Here is a 23141-nt window from a genome sequence, read left to right on the forward strand (position 1 = left end):
ATAAATCGGTACACAATGGCATAGGACCTTGTACCTTGGATGATTGAATGTAGAAGAGAACATCCAGTCAAAAAGGGATAGTAGGTAGGATTAGGAAGATAGTTGGTAAGTTTTGGAAGAAGAGTGAGTATGCAATTTGGACCAAAAGTTCTTTAGCAATAGGGTGTCGGTTAGAGAGTGAATGTAAACGTCAGCACATGTGAAGAGTCAGTCACAATGATGAACTGGGGAACATATGTAGGAAAGCAGATATCAATAGAGACATTAGGAAATCAGGCAAAGTACAAAGTGAGTGAGTGGATTAGACATTTTCAACAGGGTTGAGGTTGAATATATCATCTTAGGAAGAAACAAATGTGTAGTCACCAATAGCATTGACATTTGAGAGCATTAGGCAACCTGGACAAGGATGTTTTTAGTAATCCATGCTCACTTTCCAATGAGGCGTTGGTGCAATCATAAGTGTGACCTTTGCATTTTGTGTCCAGAATATCACTGTGATAAAATGTATATGTGGATCAGGTGACATGAGTGTTTCTTCCACCATTTCTGGGAGTAATATGTTGAAGACATATAAATTAGCCTTTGGGGGTACAAATAGGTGTACCCTGGGTCTATGAATATAGAGATAATGCATGAATAGACCCTACTGTGAATAAATAGTATAACAGGTTCCAATTTAAATAATGGATTGCATTGATATCTGAAAATATATAGGAAATCTAATATTGATACACAACCATTCATTCTAACCAGTTATACATCTAATGGTGATATTGGGGTTATGGTTTACCATGAAGGGGGTGTGAGTTTTGCTTCACAAGGGATTATGGAAATGGAAAAGAATGTGTTTGGAAAGAAGTCTCATGAAAAGACCAGTCAAGAAACGTGGAGGAATACATGTGTTCTGAAGCAGGAAGTGATTGAAAGGGAAATGAATGCCTAGAAATTTGTGAACTTGAGGATGAAATACATATCCTATGATGTGCATCAACTGAAGAAATAGTAATGTACCAGTGTTGAATAAAAATGAACGTCAAAATACACATCATGTCCCATAGGAATCTACTTGCATTCATGTTAAACTGGGTCAGTTACTGTAGAAATATTAGGATTTCAGCACTAGGAAACAAATATGTATTTCAGGTGGATGACTATTTCTGAGAATAATCTTGTGAAAAGTTGATTATAAATCCACATATATGAACATGAATGAATTTAGGGAGTATATAATATGACACATACATTTCATATTTTGAAAAATCTGGAGAGTGTGTGTATGTGTGTGTGTGTGTGTGTGTGTGTGTGTGTGTATATATATATATATATATATATATATATATATATATATATACACAAAAGAAAAACACACACAAACACAGACATTAAAGAGTAGAAATATATATGCCAATCGAAATTCATCATGAAATATTTATCATCCACAGATCTAAAAATATTTATTTTACTGAACATGTATTTATGTATCATGTTGTTCATGTGGGAAGCTCACCTGGAGGTTGAATTTTCAGTTCCAACAGCGTTTAGGAGGAGTGATCTCTTCTCACAGTTTGTATCTGCCAAGTCAGCCACCTCACAAGAATGGACGTGGGATAGGAGGTAGGATTCTATATGTGCATGTAAAAATGCATGTTGCTGAATAGGCTACAGAGAAAGGGAGACAGGAATTCACATATTTGTTAACATTCAAAACACATGGAGAACTATTTCTACTAAATTGGACTAGATTTATAACACCTACCCTTTATAATGCCAAAGGCCAGTCCAACTATACACCAGGCCTCCTCTGAACTGCCTGTATTTCTATTCTGTTTGAGTTATTTTTCTCCATCATATTAGTATTCGTAGTCACAATCTAGTAGGGTATGGGTTAGTGTCAGGGATTCAGTATTTCGAACGGAAAATAGGAAAATGAATCCAATGTGTAGGCCAATATGTGCTACAAAAAAATCTTCCCACTCTCATCCAGAACATTGCCTTGACATTACCTTCACAATAAGTAAGACACAATTTGAGGAGAAGAGTTAGAAATGCTGTGAATACATATGTGGAATGGAAAATGCTCAGGAGTTCACAACCTTGGAGGTGGTAGACTACTTTCCATGAGTAAGGGACAGGGTAAACACTCCACAAACGTGGAGCTCTGCTGGCCTAAAGACTTCGTGAGAAACTGCTTCTGAGGTTGGGCACTTGAAATATATGTTGTTGTCAGGAGCTTTAGCTTCCTTTGTAGTGAGACCATCAAACCAGGTCTGCATCTATGTGACCTGGAGGACATGGTTTCTGATTTTCCAATGAACATGAGGCAGAAGTGCTGAATTCTCTCTTTGCAGGTAAACTGTGGCCACTGGGGTCTAAGTGTCTCCCTGTGTGGACTGTGAAGCCATTTGGTCATCCTCCACTTTTCGTGGTGTTTCTTGCTGCTGCACTGGGAGTTTGGAATTTGCTTCAGGAAATACAAGGAGTTCCACTGGGACACAGTGCTGGAGGGAGTTCTGTCACGTGTGGTGGGTCAAGGTCCTAGGAGAATGCACCAGCCAGGCTTCTATCCCACAGAGCTTGCCCCCTTGACCATAGCAACCTGATTCTGAACATTGCCCTGAAACCTCTCCATATAACAAGATGCCTTTACATAGAAGGGTCTGCTCGCTGCACCATGTCAGTCACAAGCCATTTGGAAGCCAATGGCAGATCCACATGGCCCCACCACAGATGTTCTATCACACACCTGCACACCACTGCTCTAGGCCCACTACTCAGCAGGCCCCAACTCACTGGCATCTCTGTTCTACACCATTTTCATGAAACCCAGTCAATCAAGGCACTGTCTGGTACACTCATGATCAGCAACAGGACATCCAAAGGTTCTCCAGTGCCACCTGGTCATGGGAATTTCAAAAATGTCATGGTATTTATCTAGCTAGCCATTTTTAAAGGATGAAGTTGGAGGCACTGTGGGTTTCCATTCCTTCAGGAACCATTAAATGGTGAGGAAGCTCATTTCAACGAAAGCTCTGGAGAACTCTCACAAACAAGGCTTCCCAAGGAGTGGCCAAAAGGTCACAGGAAGCCAGGCCCATTGAGGTCTACAATGTGAGGTCCACGTGTGTTTGGACTCTCCACGATGGCTGCCAGGTCTTTAAGAATAAAATCATGTGATATCCGGGCTGAGATTCCCAGTGCTCTGTGGAAAGCCAGCCTGGGCCTAGATCTCAGTTTCCAAGGGCGACTCTCATGCGTGGCCTCCTAACATCCCGACACAATTCACGGCAATACTTCTCTGAGGTCAGTTCCAGAACTCAGTCTCCAAGGGGAATCACACCAGAGTTCAAGCCCAGGTGGACCCAGTCATCTCTTCCCACTGCCACACCACAATTCAAACCAAAACACTGCCACATGGCCCTCATCTTCTTCCATACAGACACTCATCATAACCTCTGGCTGGAGGTTTCCATGAGGGGCACAGCCCAAGACAGTGTCCACAATAAGCTCCCTTGCCTCTCATTTGCCTAATGTCAGGGTGGCCTGGACACCCTTCCTTTGGACCTGGAGTGATCAAATAGGCCTGCCTTTAATACTGCTCTACTTCTCCAATTGGAGGCCTACTGACTGCCGGGTATAGATTCTTTGTGTGAACTGGAGTCATGAGAAAACCCAAGCACCTATGGGCTAGCCTCTGCATGGCTTTGAAGGACTCATTTGACACAAAGGATCCCTATTCTCACTTGATGGAGGTCAGGAACCTTACAGAGGAAGGCGAGAGACCTCATCCAGGATGACTGCTTTTGTGCCAATTTGGCCTTGGATGCACGCATGGGATCTTTCTTTGGATCCATCAGGTGCTGACAATGTAAGCCACAGCCTCACACAGGGCCAAGAGGCTGATTCAGACACATCCCTTTGCAAAGCAATTAAGCAAAGAGCCACAGGTGATGCCCATTCATTTCCATTTGAAAACTGTTTTCTTCAGGCTTCACAAAGGGGTGCCCTGAGGCAAAGGCCTTCCTGACATTCAGGGCCACAAAAGGATAGGTAAGCCAAAGGCCCAAAGCAGGGTTTCTCTAGGGAGACTTTACTGATCACACTGATATCTGAGTTTTCTGAGATGCTCACCATTTCTTTCAACTATCCAGTACATGGCCATGTCACCGAGCTTGGAGGTGGTACATATCTTGGACACAAAACCATGAGCCTATTCTGGAGAGTGGCCAGAATTCAGGAAGAAAACAGGAACTTAGGAAGATAGTAGGCGTTGCCCATCCATAAGGCAAGCCGCAGTCCATTCATAAATTGGGCAGGATGAATGCTGGGAAGCTTTCTACTAGACAGGACACATCCATTGATGCATTCTCTTTTCTAATGTCTACAACCAGGGACACAGTGGGATACACAAACATAGAAACACTCGCCTTGTCAAAAGCCTTACTAGAAACAGTCCACTCCAACCCAAACAAACCGCCTTTCCTACCTATTCTCAGAACATGAGACAAAACCACAAACTCACACCCACACCCACAAAGGCACCTCCTTCCAAGTTGGTCTGTGACTACCCGGAGTGTCGTCTGACTGGTGGGCCATACTATGTTCCCCCGAAAGGGCCTGTCCTGTCTCACATCTGGCCTCCTTGGCCAACTCTGTGAAGTTGTCAGGAGCCAGCGGTGAGCCACTGCCTGCTTTCTCAGGAAAGGCCCCTCTGCAGAGCTTTCCTGGCATTTGGCAATCCTCACCTCAGTGGGTACCAAGAAAGACTGACTCTGTCCTTGGTAAATCCAAACAAGTGAGCCCACTGGGACTGGGACTGGGACTGGCTCTGGGTGCCTGGCTTCCTGGATCCCAAGTTCAGAGAGTTCCATCACCAAGGAAGTGAGGTGAGGTCACTTCCTTCAGGAACTGAATGAGGTCACTGCCTTGGCAACCACTGTGTCCTAACAGTTGCTTCCAAGGCTCCCATGAGATGGAGGCTGCCCCTCCTTCCTGTGACACTTTCACAAGTTAGAATGGAATATCAACCATAGGCACCAAGGAACAGCTCTCCACACAGGCCTGCTTTGGTCCATCTTGTCTACATTAAGAAGAGAGAGGCTCATTCAGACACATCCCTTCATCCTGACCAGGTTGTTTGCCATGGAAGATGACTTCTGCTCTCTCAGGTCCTTCATAGCTGCCTACATCTTCTCCAGGGATCATTTCTGCATGGACCTTTGAGGTTCTCAGCAGGTGGAAGATCCCCCACATTCCTGTATTGTAAGACCCACTCTGTCCCTGCTCTTCTGTAAAGTTAGATTGAGGGAACAGTGTATGGTTAGGGTTAAGAACCTGTTTGATGTGGCTTAGGAATCACTCTGCTGGATGAAGAATGGTATTGGCAACCTGGGATATTTATAATAATATATAGGTGAAATATATGTATGAAAACAGAAATCCAAGTAAGATTTGAAGGCCAGAAGGGCATTGGGCCCTTGATTGGGATACTTAGCTTTGAATGACTTTCTGCACAGATGTCTCAGATAAATCGGTACACAATGGCATAGGACCTTGTACCTTGGATGATTGAATGTAGAAGAGAACATCCAGTCAAAAAGGGATAGTAGGTAGGATTAGGAAGATAGTTGGTAAGTTTTGGAAGAAGAGTGAGTATGCAATTTGGACCAAAAGTTCTTTAGCAATAGGGTGTCGGTTAGAGAGTGAATGTAAACGTCAGCACATGTGAAGAGTCAGTCACAATGATGAACTGGGGAACATATGTAGGAAAGCAGATATCAATAGAGACATTAGGAAATCAGGCAAAGTATAAAGTGAGTGAGTGGATTAGACATTTTCAACAGGGTTGAGGTTGAATATATCATCTTAGGAAGAAACAAATGTGTAGTCACCAATAGCATTGACATTTGAGAGCATTAGGCAACCTGGACAAGGATGTTTTTAGTAATCCATGCTCACTTTCCAATGAGGCGTTGGTGCAATCATAAGTGTGACCTTTGCATTTTGTGTCCAGAATATCACTGTGATAAAATGTATATGTAGATCAGGTGACATGAGTGTTTCTTCCACCATTTCTGGGAGTAATATGTTGAAGACATATAAATTAGCCTTTGGGGGTACAAATAGGTGTACCCTGGGTCTATGAATATAGAGATAATGCATGAATAGACCATACTGTGAATAAATAGTATAACAGGTTCCAATTTAAATAATGGATTGCATTGATATCTGAAAATATATAGGAAATCTAATATTGATACACAACCATTCATTCTAACCAGTTATACATCTAATGGTGATATTGGGGTTATGGTTTACCATGAAGGGGGTGTGAGTTTTGCTTCACAAGGGATTATGGAAATGGAAAAGAATGTGTTTGGAAAGAAGTCTCATGAAAAGACCAGTCAAGAAACGTGGAGGAATACATGTGTTCTGAAGCAGGAAGTGATTGAAAGGGAAATGAATGCCTAGAAATTTGTGAACTTGAGGATGAAATACATATCCTATGATGTGCATCAACTGAAGAAATAGTAATGTACCAGTGTTGAATAAAAATGAACGTCAAAATACACATCATGTCCCATAGGAATCTACTTGCATTCATGTTAAACTGGGTCAGTTACTGTAGAAATATTAGGATTTCAGCACTAGGAAACAAATATGTATTTCAGGTGGATGACTATTTCTGAGAATAATCTTGTGAAAAGTTGATTATAAATCCACATATATGAACATGAATGAATTTAGGGAGTATATAATATGACACATACATTTCATATTTTGAAAAATCTGGAGAGTGTGTGTATGTGTGTGTGTGTGTGTGTGTATGTATATATATATATATATTTGTATATATATATATATATATATATATATATATATATATACACAAAAGAAAAACACACACACAAACACAGACATTAAAGAGTAGAAATATATATGCCAATCGAAATTCATCATGAAATATTTATCATCCACAGATCCAAAAATATTTATTTTACTGAACATGTATTTATGTATCATGTTGTTCATGTGGGAAGCTCACCTGGAGGTTGAATTTTCAGTTCCAACAGCGTTTAGGAGGAGTGATCTCTTCTCACAGTTTGTATCTGCCAAGTCAGCCACCTCACAAGAATGGACGTGGGATAGGAGGTAGGATTCTATATGTGCATGTAAAAATGCATGTTGCTGAATAGGCTACAGAGAAAGGGAGACAGGAATTCACATATTTGTTAACATTCAAAACACATGGAGAACTATTTCTACTAAATTGGACTAGATTTATAACACCTACCCTTTATAATGCCAAAGGCCAGTCCAACTATACACCAGGCCTCCTCTGAACTGCCTGTATTTCTATTCTGTTTGAGTTATTTTTCTCCATCATATTAGTATTCGTAGTCACAATCTAGTAGGGTATGGGTTAGTGTCAGGGATTCAGTATTTCGAACGGAAAATAGGAAAATGAATCCAATGTGTAGGCCAATATGTGCTACAAAAAAATCTTCCCACTCTCATCCAGAACATTGCCTTGACATTACCTTCACAATAAGTAAGACACAATTTGAGGAGAAGAGTTAGAAATGCTGTGAATACATATGTGGAATGGAAAATGCTCAGGAGTTCACAACCTTGGAGGTGGTAGACTACTTTCCATGAGTAAGGGACAGGGTAAACACTCCACAAACGTGGAGCTCTGCTGGCCTAAAGACTTCGTGAGAAACTGCTTCTGAGGTTGGGCACTTGAAATATATGTTGTTGTCAGGAGCTTTAGCTTCCTTTGTAGTGAGACCATCAAACCAGGTCTGCATCTATGTGACCTGGAGGACATGGTTTCTGATTTTCCAATGAACATGAGGCAGAAGTGCTGAATTCTCTCTTTGCAGGTAAACTGTGGCCACTGGGGTCTAAGTGTCTCCCTGTGTGGACTGTGAAGCCATTTGGTCATCCTCCACTTTTCGTGGTGTTTCTTGCTGCTGCACTGGGAGTTTGGAATTTGCTTCAGGAAATACAAGGAGTTCAACTGGGACACAGTGCTGGAGGGAGTTCTGTCACGTGTGGTGGGTCAAGGTCCTAGGAGAATGCACCAGCCAGGCTTCTATCCCACAGAGCTTGCCCCCTTGACCATAGCAACCTGATTCTGAACATTGCCCTGAAACCTCTCCATATAACAAGATGCCTTTACATAGAAGGGTCTGCTCGCTGCACCATGTCAGTCACAAGCCATTTGGAAGCCAATGGCAGATCCACATGGCCCCACCACAGATGTTCTATCACACACCTGCACACCACTGCTCTAGGCCCACTACTCAGCAGGCCCCAACTCACTGGCATCTCTGTTCTACACCATTTTCATGAAACCCAGTCAATCAAGGCACTGTCTGGTACACTCATGATCAGCAACAGGACATCCAAAGGTTCTCCAGTGCCACCTGGTCATGGGAATTTCAAAAATGTCATGGTATTTATCTAGCTAGCCATTTTTAAAGGATGAAGTTGGAGGCACTGTGGGTTTCCATTCCTTCAGGAACCATTAAATGGTGAGGAAGCTCATTTCAACGAAAGCTCTGGAGAACTCTCACAAACAAGGCTTCCCAAGGAGTGGCCAAAAGGTCACAGGAAGCCAGGCCCATTGAGGTCTACAATGTGAGGTCCACGTGTGTTTGGACTCTCCACGATGGCTGCCAGGTCTTTAAGAATAAAATCATGTGATATCCGGGCTGAGATTCCCAGTGCTCTGTGGAAAGCCAGCCTGGGCCTAGATCTCAGTTTCCAAGGGCGACTCTCATGCGTGGCCTCCTAACATCCCGACACAATTCACGGCAATACTTCTCTGAGGTCAGTTCCAGAACTCAGTCTCCAAGGGGAATCACACCAGAGTTCAAGCCCAGGTGGACCCAGTCATCTCTTCCCACTGCCACACCACAATTCAAACCAAAACACTGCCACATGGCCCTCATCTTCTTCCATACAGACACTCATCATAACCTCTGGCTGGAGGTTTCCATGAGGGGCACAGCCCAAGACAGTGTCCACAATAAGCTCCCTTGCCTCTCATTTGCCTAATGTCAGGGTGGCCTGGACACCCTTCCTTTGGACCTGGAGTGATCAAATAGGCCTGCCTTTAATACTGCTCTACTTCTCCAATTGGAGGCCTACTGACTGCCGGGTATAGATTCTTTGTGTGAACTGGAGTCATGAGAAAACCCAAGCACCTATGGGCTAGCCTCTGCATGGCTTTGAAGGACTCATTTGACACAAAGGATCCCTATTCTCACTTGATGGAGGTCAGGAACCTTACAGAGGAAGGCGAGAGACCTCATCCAGGATGACTGCTTTTGTGCCAATTTGGCCTTGGATGCACGCATGGGATCTTTCTTTGGATCCACCAGGTGCTGACAATGTAAGCCACAGCCTCACACAGGGCCAAGAGGCTGATTCAGACACATCCCTTTGCAAAGCAATTAAGCAAAGAGCCACAGGTGATGCCCATTCATTTCCATTTGAAAACTGTTTGTTTTCTTCAGGCTTCACAAAGGGGTGCCCTGAGGCAAAGGCCTTCCTGACATTCAGGGCCACAAAAGGATAGGTAAGCCAAAGGCCCAAAGCAGGGTTTCTCTAGGGAGACTTTACTGATCACACTGATATCTGAGTTTTCTGAGATGCTCACCATTTCTTTCAACTATCCAGTACATGGCCATGTCACCGAGCTTGGAGGTGGTACATATCTTGGACACAAAACCATGAGCCTATTCTGGAGAGTGGCCAGAATTCAGGAAGAAAACAGGAACTTAGGAAGATAGTAGGCGTTGCCCATCCATAAGGCAAGCCGCAGTCCATTCATAAATTGGGCAGGATGAATGCTGGGAAGCTTTCTACTAGACAGGACACATCCATTGATGCATTCTCTTTTCTAATGTCTACAACCAGGGACACAGTGGGATACACAAACATAGAAACACTCGCCTTGTCAAAAGCCTTACTAGAAACAGTCCACTCCAACCCAAACAAACCGCCTTTCCTACCTATTCTCAGAACATGAGACAAAACCACAAACTCACACCCACACCCACAAAGGCACCTCCTTCCAAGTTGGTCTGTGACTACCCGGAGTGTCGTCTGACTGGTGGGCCATACTATGTTCCCCCGAAAGGGCCTGTCCTGTCTCACATCTGGCCTCCTTGGCCAACTCTGTGAAGTTGTCAGGAGCCAGCGGTGAGCCACTACCTGCTTTCTCAGGAAAGGCCCCTCTGCAGAGCTTTCCTGGCATTTGGCAATCCTCACCTCAGTGGGTACCAAGAAAGACTGACTCTGTCCTTGGTAAATCCAAACAAGTGAGCCCACTGGGACTGGGACTGGGACTGGCTCTGGGTGCCTGGCTTCCTGGATCCCAAGTTCAGAGAGTTCCATCACCAAGGAAGTGAGGTGAGGTCACTTCCTTCAGGAACTGAATGAGGTCACTGCCTTGGCAACCACTGTGTCCTAACAGTTGCTTCCAAGGCTCCCATGAGATGGAGGCTGCCCCTCCTTCCTGTGACACTTTCACAAGTTAGAATGGAATATCAACCATAGGCACCAAGGAACAGCTCTCCACACAGGCCTGCTTTGGTCCATCTTGTCTACATTAAGAAGAGAGAGGCTCATTCAGACACATCCCTTCATCCTGACCAGGTTGTTTGCCATGGAAGATGACTTCTGCTCTCTCAGGTCCTTCATAGCTGCCTACATCTTCTCCAGGGATCATTTCTGCATGGACCTTTGAGGTTCTCAGCAGGTGGAAGATCCCCCACATTCCTGTATTGTAAGACCCACTCTGTCCCTGCTCTTCTGTAAAGTTAGATTGAGGGAACAGTGTATGGTTAGGGTTAAGAACCTGTTTGATGTGGCTTAGGAATCACTCTGCTGGATGAAGAATGGTATTGGCAACCTGGGATATTTATAATAATATATAGGTGAAATATATGTATGAAAACAGAAATCCAAGTAAGATTTGAAGGCCAGAAGGGCATTGGGCCCTTGATTGGGATACTTAGCTTTGAATGACTTTCTGCACAGATGTCTCAGATAAATCGGTACACAATGGCATAGGACCTTGTACCTTGGATGATTGAATGTAGAAGAGAACATCCAGTCAAAAAGGGATAGTAGGTAGGATTAGGAAGATAGTTGGTAAGTTTTGGAAGAAGAGTGAGTATGCAATTTGGACCAAAAGTTCTTTAGCAATAGGGTGTCGGTTAGAGAGTGAATGTAAACGTCAGCACATGTGAAGAGTCAGTCACAATGATGAACTGGGGAACATATGTAGGAAAGCAGATATCAATAGAGACATTAGGAAATCAGGCAAAGTATAAAGTGAGTGAGTGGATTAGACATTTTCAACAGGGTTGAGGTTGAATATATCATCTTAGGAAGAAACAAATGTGTAGTCACCAATAGCATTGACATTTGAGAGCATTAGGCAACCTGGACAAGGATGTTTTTAGTAATCCATGCTCACTTTCCAATGAGGCGTTGGTGCAATCATAAGTGTGACCTTTGCATTTTGTGTCCAGAATATCACTGTGATAAAATGTATATGTAGATCAGGTGACATGAGTGTTTCTTCCACCATTTCTGGGAGTAATATGTTGAAGACATATAAATTAGCCTTTGGGGGTACAAATAGGTGTACCCTGGGTCTATGAATATAGAGATAATGCATGAATAGACCCTACTGTGAATAAATAGTATAACAGGTTCCAATTTAAATAATGGATTGCATTGATATCTGAAAATATATAGGAAATCTAATATTGATACACAACCATTCATTCTAACCAGTTATACATCTAATGGTGATATTGGGGTTATGGTTTACCATGAAGGGGGTGTGAGTTTTGCTTCACAAGGGATTATGGAAATGGAAAAGAATGTGTTTGGAAAGAAGTCTCATGAAAAGACCAGTCAAGAAACGTGGAGGAATACATGTGTTCTGAAGCAGGAAGTGATTGAAAGGGAAATGAATGCCTAGAAATTTGTGAACTTGAGGATGAAATACATATCCTATGATGTGCATCAACTGAAGAAATAGTAATGTACCAGTGTTGAATAAAAATGAACGTCAAAATACACATCATGTCCCATAGGAATCTACTTGCATTCATGTTAAACTGGGTCAGTTACTGTAGAAATATTAGGATTTCAGCACTAGGAAACAAATATGTATTTCAGGTGGATGACTATTTCTGAGAATAATCTTGTGAAAAGTTGATTATAAATCCACATATATGAACATGAATGAATTTAGGGAGTATATAATATGACACATACATTTCATATTTTGAAAAATCTGGAGAGTGTGTGTATGTGTGTGTGTGTGTGTGTATATGTATATATATATATATATATATATATATATATATATATATATACACACAAAAGAAAAACACACACACAAACACAGACATTAAAGAGTAGAAATATATATGCCAATCGAAATTCATCATGAAATATTTATCATCCACAGATCCAAAAATATTTATTTTACTGAACATGTATTTATGTATCATGTTGTTCATGTGGGAAGCTCACCTGGAGGTTGAATTTTCAGTTCCAACAGCGTTTAGGAGGAGTGATCTCTTCTCACAGTTTGTATCTGCCAAGTCAGCCACCTCACAAGAATGGACGTGGGATAGGAGGTAGGATTCTATATGTGCATGTAAAAATGCATGTTGCTGAATAGGCTACAGAGAAAGGGAGACAGGAATTCACATATTTGTTAACATTCAAAACACATGGAGAACTATTTCTACTAAATTGGACTAGATTTATAACACCTACCCTTTATAATGCCAAAGGCCAGTCCAACTATACACCAGGCCTCCTCTGAACTGCCTGTATTTCTATTCTGTTTGAGTTATTTTTCTCCATCATATTAGTATTCGTAGTCACAATCTAGTAGGGTATGGGTTAGTGTCAGGGATTCAGTATTTCGAACGGAAAATAGGAAAATGAATCCAATGTGTAGGCCAATATGTGCTACAAAAAAATCTTCCCACTCTCATCCAGAACATTGCCTTGACATTACCTTCACAATAAGTAAGACACAATTTGAGGAGAAGAGTTAGAAATGCTGTGAATACATATGTGGAATGGAAAATGCTCAGGAGTTCACAACCTTGGAGGTGGTAGACTACTTTCCATGAGTAAGGGACAGGGTAAACACTCCACAAACGTGGAGCTCTGCTGGCCTAAAGACTTCGTGAGAAACTGCTTCTGAGGTTGGGCACTTGAAATATATGTTGTTGTCAGGAGCTTTAGCTTCCTTTGTAGTGAGACCATCAAACCAGGTCTGCATCTATGTGACCTGGAGGACATGGTTTCTGATTTTCCAATGAACATGAGGCAGAAGTGCTGAATTCTCTCTTTGCAGGTAAACTGTGGCCACTGGGGTCTAAGTGTCTCCCTGTGTGGACTGTGAAGCCATTTGGTCATCCTCCACTTTTCGTGGTGTTTCTTGCTGCTGCACTGGGAGTTTGGAATTTGCTTCAGGAAATACAAGGAGTTCCACTGGGACACAGTGCTGGAGGGAGTTCTGTCACGTGTGGTGGGTCAAGGTCCTAGGAGAATGCACCAGCCAGGCTTCTATCCCACAGAGCTTGCCCCCTTGACCATAGCAACCTGATTCTGAACATTGCCCTGAAACCTCTCCATATAACAAGATGCCTTTACATAGAAGGGTCTGCTCGCTGCACCATGTCAGTCACAAGCCATTTGGAAGCCAATGGCAGATCCACATGGCCCCACCACAGATGTTCTATCACACACCTGCACACCACTGCTCTAGGCCCACTACTCAGCAGGCCCCAACTCACTGGCATCTCTGTTCTACACCATTTTCATGAAACCCAGTCAATCAAGGCACTGTCTGGTACACTCATGATCAGCAACAGGACATCCAAAGGTTCTCCAGTGCCACCTGGTCATGGGAATTTCAAAAATGTCATGGTATTTATCTAGCTAGCCATTTTTAAAGGATGAAGTTGGAGGCACTGTGGGTTTCCATTCCTTCAGGAACCATTAAATGGTGAGGAAGCTCATTTCAACGAAAGCTCTGGAGAACTCTCACAAACAAGGCTTCCCAAGGAGTGGCCAAAAGGTCACAGGAAGCCAGGCCCATTGAGGTCTACAATGTGAGGTCCACGTGTGTTTGGACTCTCCACGATGGCTGCCAGGTCTTTAAGAATAAAATCATGTGATATCCGGGCTGAGATTCCCAGTGCTCTGTGGAAAGCCAGCCTGGGCCTAGATCTCAGTTTCCAAGGGCGACTCTCATGCGTGGCCTCCTAACATCCCGACACAATTCACGGCAATACTTCTCTGAGGTCAGTTCCAGAACTCAGTCTCCAAGGGGAATCACACCAGAGTTCAAGCCCAGGTGGACCCAGTCATCTCTTCCCACTGCCACACCACAATTCAAACCAAAACACTGCCACATGGCCCTCATCTTCTTCCATACAGACACTCATCATAACCTCTGGCTGGAGGTTTCCATGAGGGGCACAGCCCAAGACAGTGTCCACAATAAGCTCCCTTGCCTCTCATTTGCCTAATGTCAGGGTGGCCTGGACACCCTTCCTTTGGACCTGGAGTGATCAAATAGGCCTGCCTTTAATACTGCTCTACTTCTCCAATTGGAGGCCTACTGACTGCCGGGTATAGATTCTTTGTGTGAACTGGAGTCATGAGAAAACCCAAGCACCTATGGGCTAGCCTCTGCATGGCTTTGAAGGACTCATTTGACACAAAGGATCCCTATTCTCACTTGATGGAGGTCAGGAACCTTACAGAGGAAGGCGAGAGACCTCATCCAGGATGACTGCTTTTGTGCCAATTTGGCCTTGGATGCACGCATGGGATCTTTCTTTGGATCCACCAGGTGCTGACAATGTAAGCCACAGCCTCACACAGGGCCAAGAGGCTGATTCAGACACATCCCTTTGCAAAGCAATTAAGCAAAGAGCCACAGGTGATGCCCATTCATTTCCATTTGAAAACTGTTTGTTTTCTTCAGGCTTCACAAAGGGGTGCCCTGAGGCAAAGGCCTTCCTGACATTCAGGGCCACAAAAGGATAGGTAAGCCAAAGGCCCAAAGCAGGGTTTCTCTAGGGAGACTTTACTGATCACACTGATATCTGAGTTTTCTGAGATGCTCACCATTTCTTTCAACTATCCAGTACATGGCCATGTCACCGAGCTTGGAGGTGGTACATATCTTGGACACAAAACCATGAGCCTATTCTGGAGAGTGGCCAGAATTCAGGAAGAAAACAGGAACTTAGGAAGATAGTAGGCGTTGCCCATCCATAAGGCAAGCCGCAGTCCATTCATAAATTGGGCAGGATGAATGCTGGGAAGCTTTCTACTAGACAGGACACATCCATTGATGCATTCTCTTTTCTAATGTCTACAACCAGGGACACAGTGGGATACACAAACATAGAAACACTCGCCTTGTCAAAAGCCTTACTAGAAACAGTCCACTCCAACCCAAACAAACCGCCTTTCCTACCTATTCTCAGAACATGAGACAAAACCACAAACTCACACCCACACCCACAAAGGCACCTCCTTCCAAGTTGGTCTGTGACTACCCGGAGTGTCGTCTGACTGGTGGGCCATACTATGTTCCCCCGAAAGGGCCTGTCCTGTCTCACATCTGGCCTCCTTGGCCAACTCTGTGAAGTTGTCAGGAGCCAGCGGTGAGCCACTGCCTGCTTTCTCAGGAAAGGCCCCTCTGCAGAGCTTTCCTGGCATTTGGCAATCCTCACCTCAGTGGGTACCAAGAAAGACTGACTCTGTCCTTGGTAAATCCAAACAAGTGAGCCCACTGGGACTGGGACTGGGACTGGCTCTGGGTGCCTGGCTTCCTGGATCCCAAGTTCAGAGAGTTCCATCACCAAGGAAGTGAGGTGAGGTCACTTCCTTCAGGAACTGAATGAGGTCACTGCCTTGGCAACCACTGTGTCCTAACAGTTGCTTCCAAGGCTCCCATGAGATGGAGGCTGCCCCTCCTTCCTGTGACACTTTCACAAGTTAGAATGGAATATCAACCATAGGCACCAAGGAACAGCTCTCCACACAGGCCTGCTTTGGTCCATCTTGTCTACATTAAGAAGAGAGAGGCTCATTCAGACACATCCCTTCATCCTGACCAGGTTGTTTGCCATGGAAGATGACTTCTGCTCTCTCAGGTCCTTCATAGCTGCCTACATCTTCTCCAGGGATCATTTCTGCATGGACCTTTGAGGTTCTCAGCAGGTGGAAGATCCCCCACATTCCTGTATTGTAAGACCCACTCTGTCCCTGCTCTTCTGTAAAGTTAGATTGAGGGAACAGTGTATGGTTAGGGTTAAGAACCTGTTTGATGTGGCTTAGGAATCACTCTGCTGGATGAAGAATGGTATTGGCAACCTGGGATATTTATAATAATATATAGGTGAAATATATGTATGAAAACAGAAATCCAAGTAAGATTTGAAGGCCAGAAGGGCATTGGGCCCTTGATTGGGATACTTAGCTTTGAATGACTTTCTGCACAGATGTCTCAGATAAATCGGTACACAATGGCATAGGACCTTGTACCTTGGATGATTGAATGTAGAAGAGAACATCCAGTCAAAAAGGGATAGTAGGTAGGATTAGGAAGATAGTTGGTAAGTTTTGGAAGAAGAGTGAGTATGCAATTTGGACCAAAAGTTCTTTAGCAATAGGGTGTCGGTTAGAGAGTGAATGTAAACGTCAGCACATGTGAAGAGTCAGTCACAATGATGAACTGGGGAACATATGTAGGAAAGCAGATATCAATAGAGACATTAGGAAATCAGGCAAAGTATAAAGTGAGTGAGTGGATTAGACATTTTCAACAGGGTTGAGGTTGAATATATCATCTTAGGAAGAAACAAATGTGTAGTCACCAATAGCATTGACATTTGAGAGCATTAGGCAACCTGGACAAGGATGTTTTTAGTAATCCATGCTCACTTTCCAATGAGGCGTTGGTGCAATCATAAGTGTGACCTTTGCATTTTGTGTCCAGAATATCACTGTGATAAAATGTATATGTAGATCAGGTGACATGAGTGTTTCTTCCACCATTTCTGGGAGTAATATGTTGAAGACATATAAATTAGCCTTTGGGGGTACAAATAGGTGTACCCTGGGTCTATGAATATAGAGATAATGCATGAATAGACCATACTGTGAATAAATAGTATAACAGGTTCCAATTTAAATAATGGATTGCATTGATATCTGAAAATATATAGGAAATCTAATATTGATACACAACCATTCATTCTAACCAGTTATACATCTAATGGTGATATTGGGGTTATGGTTTACCATGAAGGGGGTGTGAGTTTTGCTTCACAAGGGATTATGGAAATGGAAAAGAATGTGTTTGGAAAGAAGTCTCATGAAAAGACCAGTCAAGAAACGTGGAGGAATACATGTGTTCTGAAGCAGGAAGTGATTGAAAGGGAAATGAATGCCTAGAAATTTGTGAACTTGAGGATTAAATACATATCCTATGATGTGCATCAACTGAAGAAATAGTAATGTACCAGTGTTGAATAAAAATGAACGTCAAAATACACATCATGTCCCATAGGAATCTACTTGCATTCATGTTAAACTGGGTCAGTTACTGTAGAAATATTAGGATTTCAGCACTAGGAAACAAATATGTATTTCAGGTGGATGACTATTTCTGAGAATAATCTTGTGAAAAGTTGATTATAAATCCACATATATGAACATGAATGAATTTAGGGAGTATATAATATGACACATACATTTCATATTTTGAAAAATCTGGAGAGTGTGTGTATGTGTGTGTGTGTGTGTGTGTATGTGTGTGTGTGTGTGTGTATATGTATATATATATATATATATATATATACACACAAAAAAAAAACACACACACAAACACAGACATTAAAGAGTAGAAATATATATGCCAATCGAAATTCATCATGAAATATTTATCATCCACAGATCCAAAAATATTTATTTTACTGAACATGTATTTATGTATCATGTTGTTCATGTGGGAAGCTCACCTGGAGGTTGAATTTTCAGTTCCAACAGCGTTTAGGAGGAGTGATCTCTTCTCACAGTTTGTATCTGCCAAGTCAGCCACCTCACAAGAATGGACGTGGGATAGGAGGTAGGATTCTATATGTGCATGTAAAAATGCATGTTGCTGAATAGGCTACAGAGAAAGGGAGACAGGAATTCACATATTTGTTAACATTCAAAACACATGGAGAACTATTTCTACTAAATTGGACTAGATTTATAACACCTACCCTTTATAATGCCAAAGGCCAGTCCAACTATACACCAGGCCTCCTCTGAACTGCCTGTATTTCTATTCTGTTTGAGTTATTTTTCTCCATCATATTAGTATTCGTAGTCACAATCTAGTAGGGTATGGGTTAGTGTCAGGGATTCAGTATTTCGAACGGAAAATAGGAAAATGAATCCAATGTGTAGGCCAATATGTGCTACAAAAAAATCTTCCCACTCTCATCCAGAACATTGCCTTGACATTACCTTCACAATAAGTAAGACACAATTTGAGGAGAAGAGTTAGAAATGCTGTGAATACATATGTGGAATGGAAAATGCTCAGGAGTTCACAACCTTGGAGGTGGTAGACTACTTTCCATGAGTAAGGGACAGGGTAAACACTCCACAAACGTGGAGCTCTGCTGGCCTAAAGACTTCGTGAGAAACTGCTTCTGAGGTTGGGCACTTGAAATATATGTTGTTGTCAGGAGCTTTAGCTTCCTTTGTAGTGAGACCATCAAACCAGGTCTGCATCTATGTGACCTGGAGGACATGGTTTCTGATTTTCCAATGAACATGAGGCAGAAGTGCTGAATTCTCTCTTTGCAGGTAAACTGTGGCCACTGGGGTCTAAGTGTCTCCCTGTGTGGACTGTGAAGCCATTTGGTCATCCTCCACTTTTCGTGGTGTTTCTTGCTGCTGCACTGGGAGTTTGGAATTTGCTTCAGGAAATACAAGGAGTTCAACTGGGACACAGTGCTGGAGGGAGTTCTGTCACGTGTGGTGGGTCAAGGTCCTAGGAGAATGCACCAGCCAGGCTTCTATCCCACAGAGCTTGCCCCCTTGACCATAGCAACCTGATTCTGAACATTGCCCTGAAACCTCTCCATATAACAAGATGCCTTTACATAGAAGGGTCTGCTCGCTGCACCATGTCAGTCACAAGCCATTTGGAAGCCAATGGCAGATCCACATGGCCCCACCACAGATGTTCTATCACACACCTGCACACCACTGCTCTAGGCCCACTACTCAGCAGGCCCCAACTCACTGGCATCTCTGTTCTACACCATTTTCATGAAACCCAGTCAATCAAGGCACTGTCTGGTACACTCATGATCAGCAACAGGACATCCAAAGGTTCTCCAGTGCCACCTGGTCATGGGAATTTCAAAAATGTCATGGTATTTATCTAGCTAGCCATTTTTAAAGGATGAAGTTGGAGGCACTGTGGGTTTCCATTCCTTCAGGAACCATTAAATGGTGAGGAAGCTCATTTCAACGAAAGCTCTGGAGAACTCTCACAAACAAGGCTTCCCAAGGAGTGGCCAAAAGGTCACAGGAAGCCAGGCCCATTGAGGTCTACAATGTGAGGTCCACGTGTGTTTGGACTCTCCACGATGGCTGCCAGGTCTTTAAGAATAAAATCATGTGATATCCGGGCTGAGATTCCCAGTGCTCTGTGGAAAGCCAGCCTGGGCCTAGATCTCAGTTTCCAAGGGCGACTCTCATGCGTGGCCTCCTAACATCCCGACACAATTCACGGCAATACTTCTCTGAGGTCAGTTCCAGAACTCAGTCTCCAAGGGGAATCACACCAGAGTTCAAGCCCAGGTGGACCCAGTCATCTCTTCCCACTGCCACACCACAATTCAAACCAAAACACTGCCACATGGCCCTCATCTTCTTCCATACAGACACTCATCATAACCTCTGGCTGGAGGTTTCCATGAGGGGCACAGCCCAAGACAGTGTCCACAATAAGCTCCCTTGCCTCTCATTTGCCTAATGTCAGGGTGGCCTGGACACCCTTCCTTTGGACCTGGAGTGATCAAATAGGCCTGCCTTTAATACTGCTCTACTTCTCCAATTGGAGGCCTACTGACTGCCGGGTATAGATTCTTTGTGTGAACTGGAGTCATGAGAAAACCCAAGCACCTATGGGCTAGCCTCTGCATGGCTTTGAAGGACTCATTTGACACAAAGGATCCCTATTCTCACTTGATGGAGGTCAGGAACCTTACAGAGGAAGGCGAGAGACCTCATCCAGGATGACTGCTTTTGTGCCAATTTGGCCTTGGATGCACGCATGGGATCTTTCTTTGGATCCATCAGGTGCTGACAATGTAAGCCACAGCCTCACACAGGGCCAAGAGGCTGATTCAGACACATCCCTTTGCAAAGCAATTAAGCAAAGAGCCACAGGTGATGCCCATTCATTTCCATTTGAAAACTGTTTTCTTCAGGCTTCACAAAGGGGTGCCCTGAGGCAAAGGCCTTCCTGACATTCAGGGCCACAAAAGGATAGGTAAGCCAAAGGCCCAAAGCAGGGTTTCTCTAGGGAGACTTTACTGATCACACTGATATCTGAGTTTTCTGAGATGCTCACCATTTCTTTCAACTATCCAGTACATGGCCATGTCACCGAGCTTGGAGGTGGTACATATCTTGGACACAAAACCATGAGCCTATTCTGGAGAGTGGCCAGAATTCAGGAAGAAAACAGGAACTTAGGAAGATAGTAGGCGTTGCCCATCCATAAGGCAAGCCGCAGTCCATTCATAAATTGGGCAGGATGAATGCTGGGAAGCTTTCTACTAGACAGGACACATCCATTGATGCATTCTCTTTTCTAATGTCTACAACCAGGGACACAGTGGGATACACAAACATAGAAACACTCGCCTTGTCAAAAGCCTTACTAGAAACAGTCCACTCCAACCCAAACAAACCGCCTTTCCTACCTATTCTCAGAACATGAGACAAAACCACAAACTCACACCCACACCCACAAAGGCACCTCCTTCCAAGTTGGTCTGTGACTACCCGGAGTGTCGTCTGACTGGTGGGCCATACTATGTTCCCCCGAAAGGGCCTGTCCTGTCTCACATCTGGCCTCCTTGGCCAACTCTGTGAAGTTGTCAGGAGCCAGCGGTGAGCCACTACCTGCTTTCTCAGGAAAGGCCCCTCTGCAGAGCTTTCCTGGCATTTGGCAATCCTCACCTCAGTGGGTACCAAGAAAGACTGACTCTGTCCTTGGTAAATCCAAACAAGTGAGCCCACTGGGACTGGGACTGGGACTGGCTCTGGGTGCCTGGCTTCCTGGATCCCAAGTTCAGAGAGTTCCATCACCAAGGAAGTGAGGTGAGGTCACTTCCTTCAGGAACTGAATGAGGTCACTGCCTTGGCAACCACTGTGTCCTAACAGTTGCTTCCAAGGCTCCCATGAGATGGAGGCTGCCCCTCCTTCCTGTGACACTTTCACAAGTTAGAATGGAATATCAACCATAGGCACCAAGGAACAGCTCTCCACACAGGCCTGCTTTGGTCCATCTTGTCTACATTAAGAAGAGAGAGGCTCATTCAGACACATCCCTTCATCCTGACCAGGTTGTTTGCCATGGAAGATGACTTCTGCTCTCTCAGGTCCTTCATAGCTGCCTACATCTTCTCCAGGGATCATTTCTGCATGGACCTTTGAGGTTCTCAGCAGGTGGAAGATCCCCCACATTCCTGTATTGTAAGACCCACTCTGTCCCTGCTCTTCTGTAAAGTTAGATTGAGGGAACAGTGTATGGTTAGGGTTAAGAACCTGTTTGATGTGGCTTAGGAATCACTCTGCTGGATGAAGAATGGTATTGGGAACCTGGGATATTTATAATAATATATAGGTGAAATATATGTATGAAAACAGAAATCCAAGTAAGATTTGAAGGCCAGAAGGGCATTGGGCCCTTGATTGGGATACTTAGCTTTGAATGACTTTCTGCACAGATGTCTCAGATAAATCGGTACACAATGGCATAGGACCTTGTACCTTGGATGATTGAATGTAGAAGAGAACATCCAGTCAAAAAGGGATAGTAGGTAGGATTAGGAAGATAGTTGGTAAGTTTTGGAAGAAGAGTGAGTATGCAATTTGGACCAAAAGTTCTTTAGCAATAGGGTGTCGGTTAGAGAGTGAATGTAAACGTCAGCACATGTGAAGAGTCAGTCACAATGATGAACTGGGGAACATATGTAGGAAAGCAGATATCAATAGAGACATTAGGAAATCAGGCAAAGTATAAAGTGAGTGAGTGGATTAGACATTTTCAACAGGGTTGAGGTTGAATATATCATCTTAGGAAGAAACAAATGTGTAGTCACCAATAGCATTGACATTTGAGAGCATTAGGCAACCTGGACAAGGATGTTTTTAGTAATCCATGCTCACTTTCCAATGAGGCGTTGGTGCAATCATAAGTGTGACCTTTGCATTTTGTGTCCAGAATATCACTGTGATAAAATGTATATGTAGATCAGGTGACATGAGTGTTTCTTCCACCATTTCTGGGAGTAATATGTTGAAGACATATAAATTAGCCTTTGGGGGTACAAATAGGTGTACCCTGGGTCTATGAATATAGAGATAATGCATGAATAGACCATACTGTGAATAAATAGTATAACAGGTTCCAATTTAAATAATGGATTGCATTGATATCTGAAAATATATAGGAAATCTAATATTGATACACAACCATTCATTCTAACCAGTTATACATCTAATGGTGATATTGGGGTTATGGTTTACCATGAAGGGGGTGTGAGTTTTGCTTCACAAGGGATTATGGAAATGGAAAAGAATGTGTTTGGAAAGAAGTCTCATGAAAAGACCAGTCAAGAAACGTGGAGGAATACATGTGTTCTGAAGCAGGAAGTGATTGAAAGGGAAATGAATGCCTAGAAATTTGTGAACTTGAGGATGAAATACATATCCTATGATGTGCATCAACTGAAGAAATAGTAATGTACCAGTGTTGAAT

Source organism: Spermophilus citellus (genome assembly GCF_964194105.1).
Source record: "Spermophilus citellus genome assembly, chromosome: 17".
NCBI classification, from domain to species: domain Eukaryota; kingdom Metazoa; phylum Chordata; class Mammalia; order Rodentia; family Sciuridae; genus Spermophilus; species Spermophilus citellus.